Genomic DNA, 4,357 nt, shown 5'->3' with positions numbered 1-4,357 from the left:
CGCGCGAGTGCAAAAAAACCAGCAGCCGATCGACTCTGAGAACGAAGCAACTCGCAAGAGAATCGAAAGCCTTTTCCGTCCGTAGATTTTTCTCTCTGTTCGCAAATACAGGGCTTTCAGCCGCAGGGGACGAGCGTCCTCCTGACTCGAGCGACGAGCGAGTGTTTGTCTGTTTGTCTGTCTCTTTGTTTGTTTTGCCTGTTTGTACACGTCCAAGTTGGCAGTTAAAAACATAGTCTATTTTCCAAGGTTTCCAAGGAAGGTTTCTTAGCATTTAAGTACTAGTTGTGGTATTGACTATTTGACTTTCCCTAAATGTTTTTTGTTGGTGGAGCCAACAGAAAAAGTTTGTGAGGCCATGCTTTAAAAAAATGACAGGAAGGCCTTAAGAGCCTACTTAGATCTTTATGAAGATGGAGGGTTATTTTATTGGCAGTGACATGTAAAGATAGTTTGCCAGGGCCACTTACTAGGAGTAGATTTATAAGTTAAAAATACTACATTTGAGCTCCATTTTTACGCAGACATTATTCAGGTATGATGGAAATTTAAAAGCACGTTCTTGTCTCATTCATAAGCAATGCTATATACTTCACAGCTGTCAAATTTATTAAATTTTGTGTTCAGAATTACTTTTGGCCTGGATATTTTTAACATGATGTAACATTTAACATTGCATAACATTGTTTTTAACAAACAGTAAACTTTTTTGGTTTTGATCTGAGCAATTAAAAACATTGTGTTGTTTCCAAGGTTTCCAAGGAAGGTTTCTTCACTTCATGCCTGGGTCCTTATGTATATTATTCTGTTTTACAGAAAATAACAGTCAACTGGAGCAGGCAGACTCCAATCAGCCAAGAGGGGCCAGAAAAGAATTGTGCTTAGACATAGCAGTTACCTCCAGCTGGAAAATACAAGTAAGTACTGCCAAAGAATACTTAGTCAGTATATGGGAAGAATAGTATGCAACTGAATGATGCAAGTTTCAGCCAGTTGAGGGTTCTTACATTTTTTTATGGTGGTGCTCATGGTGTCTCAGTCAATTGCTAACTTAGTATTTAAGTACTAGTTGTGGTATTGATTATTTGACTTTCCCTAAATGCTTTTTTATTCGTGGAGCCAACGGAAAAAGTTTGTGAGGCCATGCTTTAAAAAAATGACAGGAAGGCCTTAAGAGCCTACTTAGATCTTTATGAAGATGGAGGGTTATTTTATTGGCAGTGACATGTAAAGATAGTTTGCCAGGGCCACTTACTAGGAGTAGATTTATAAGTTAAAAATACTACATTTGAGCTCAATTTTTACGCAGACATTATTCAGGTATGATGGAAATTTAAAAGCACGTTCTTGTCTCATTCATAAGCAATGCTATATACTTCACAGCTGTCAAATTTATTAAATTTTGTGTTCAGAATTACTTTTGGCCTTGATATTTTTAACATTATGTAACATTTAACATTGCATGACATTGTTTTTAACAAACAGTAAAATTTTTTGGTTTTGATCTGAGCCATTAAAAACATTGTGTTGTTTCCAAGGTTTCCAAGGAAGGTTTCTTCACTTCATGCCTGGGTCCTTATGTATATTATTCTGTTTTACAGAAAATAACAGTCAACTGGAGCAGGCAAACTCCAATCAGCCAAGAGGGGCCAGAAAAGAATTGTGCTTAGACATAGCAGTTACCTCCAGCTGGAAAATACAAGTAAGTACTGCCAAAGAATACTTAGTCAGTATATGGGAAGAATAGTATGCAACTGAATGATGCAAGTTTCAGCCAGTTGAGGGTTCTTACATTTTTTTATGGTGGTGCTAATGGTGTCTCAGTCAATTGCTAACTTAGTATTTAAGTACTAGTTGTGGTATTGATTATTTGACTTTCCCTAAATGCTTTTTTATTGGTGGAGCCAACGGAAAAAGTTTGTGAGGCCATGCTTTAAAAAAATGACAGGAAGGCCTTAAGAGCCTACTTAGATCTTTATGAAGATGGAGGGTTATTTTATTGGCAGTGACATGTAAAGATAGTTTGCCAGGGCCACTTACTAGGAGTAGATTTATAAGTTAAAAATACTACATTTGAGCTCAATTTTTACGCAGACATTATTCAGGTATGATGGAAATTTAAAAGCACGTTCTTGTCTCATTCATAAGCAATGCTATATACTTCACAGCTGTCAAATTTATTAAATTTTGTGTTCAGAATTACTTTTGGCCTTGATATTTTTAACATTATGTAACATTTAACATTGCATGACATTGTTTTTAACAAACAGTAAAATTTTTTGGTTTTGATCTGAGCCATTAAAAACATTGTGTTGTTTCCAAGGTTTCCAAGGAAGGTTTCTGCACTTCATGCCTGGGTCCTTATGTATATTATTCTGTTTTACAGAAAATAACAGTCGACTGGAGCAGGCAAACTCCAATCAGCCAAGAGGGGCCAGAAAAGAATTGTGCTTAGACATAGCAGTTACCTCCAGCTGGAAAATACAAGTAAGTACTGCCAAAGAATACTTAGTCAGTATATGGGAAGAATAGTATGCAACTGAATGATGCAAGTTTCAGCCAGTTGAGGGTTCTTACATTTTTTTATGGTGGTGCTAATGGTGTCTCAGTCAATTGCTAACTTAGTATTTAAGTACTAGTTGTGGTATTGATTATTTGACTTTCCCTAAATGCTTTTTTATTGGTGGAGCCAACGGAAAAAGTTTGTGAGGCCATGCTTTAAAAAAATGACAGGAAGGCCTTAAGAGCCTACTTAGATCTTTATGAAGATGGAGGGTTATTTTATTGGCAGTGACATGTAAAGATAGTTTGCCAGGGCCACTTACTAGGAGTAGATTTATAAGTTAAAAATACTACATTTGAGCTCCATTTTTACGCAGACATTATTCAGGTATGATGGAAATTTAAAAGCACGTTCTTGTCTCATTCATAAGCAATGCTATATACTTCACAGCTGTCAAATTTATTAAATTTTGTGTTCAGAATTACTTTTGGCCTTGATATTTTTAACATTATGTAACATTTAACATTGCATGACATTGTTTTTAACAAACAGTAAAATTTTTTGGTTTTGATCTGAGCCATTAAAAACATTGTGTTGTTTCCAAGGTTTCCAAGGAAGGTTTCTTCACTTCATGCCTGGGTCCTTATGTATATTATTCTGTTTTACAGAAAATAACAGTCAACTGGAGCAGGCAAACTCCAATCAGCCAAGAGGGGCCAGAAAAGAATTGTGCCTAGACATAGCAGTTACCTCCAGCTGGAAAATACAAGTAAGTACTGCCAAAGAATACTTAGTCAGTATATGGGAAGAATAGTATGCAACTGAATGATGCAAGTTTCAGCCAGTTGAGGGTTCTTACATTTTTTTATGGTGGTGCTAATGGTGTCTCAGTCAATTGCTAACTTAGTATTTAAGTACTAGTTGTGGTATTGATTATTTGACTTTCCCTAAATGCTTTTTTATTGGTGGAGCCAACGGAAAAAGTTTGTGAGGCCATGCTTTAAAAAAATGACAGGAAGGCCTTAAGAGCCTACTTAGATCTTTATGAAGATGGAGGGTTATTTTATTGGCAGTGACATGTAAAGATAGTTTGCCAGGGCCACTTACTAGGAGTAGATTTATAAGTTAAAAATACTACATTTGAGCTCAATTTTTACGCAGACATTATTCAGGTATGATGGAAATTTAAAAGCACGTTCTTGTCTCATTCATAAGCAATGCTATATACTTCACAGCTGTCAAATTTATTAAATTTTGTGTTCAGAATTACTTTTGGCCTTGATGTTTTTAACATTATGTAACATTTAACATTGCATAACATTGTTTTTAACAAACAGTAAAATTTTTTGGTTTTGATCTGAGCAATTAAAAACATTGTGTTGTTTCCAAGGTTTCCAAGGAAGGTTTCTTCACTTCATGCCTGGGTCCTCATGTATATTATTCTGTTTTACAGAAAATAACAGTCAACTGGAGCAGGCAAACTCCAATCAGCCAAGAGGGGCCAGAAAAGAATTGTGCTTAGACATAGCTGTTACCTCCAGCTGGAAAATACAAGTAAGTACTGCCAAAGAATACTTAGTCAGTATATGGGAAGAATAGTATGCAACTGAATGATGCAAGTTTCAGCCAGTTGAGGGTTCTTACATTTTTTTATGGTGGTGCTAATGGTGTCTCAGTCAATTGCTAACTTAGTATTTAAGTACTAGTTGTGGTATTGATTATTTGACTTTCCCTAAATGTTTTTTATTGGTGGAGCCAACGGGAAAAGTTTGTGAGGCCATGCTTTAAAAAAATGACAGGAACCCTTGACATTAATTCATTCCTCCTTTGCAGCTGAATTTCATTCAGACACTT

General features: G+C 35.8%; 1 long non-coding RNA gene across 1 annotated transcript; it reads left to right on the top strand.

Annotated features, from left to right (window-relative positions):
* The first annotated feature begins 3,166 nt into the window (after positions 1-3,166).
* LOC149035914 (uncharacterized) lies at positions 3,167-4,057 on the top strand. The gene is made up of 2 exons (XR_016182312.1): positions 3,167-3,272; positions 3,957-4,057. It is a non-coding gene; the product is annotated as an uncharacterized LOC149035914 (long non-coding RNA).
* Positions 4,058-4,357: the final 300 nt, after the last annotated feature.

Source organism: Pocillopora damicornis, chromosome 13 (genome assembly GCF_964200805.1).
Source record: "Pocillopora damicornis chromosome 13, jaPocDami1.2, whole genome shotgun sequence".
NCBI lineage: Eukaryota > Metazoa > Cnidaria > Anthozoa > Scleractinia > Pocilloporidae > Pocillopora > Pocillopora damicornis.
This window is presented reverse-complemented; position numbering and strand designations above follow the sequence as displayed.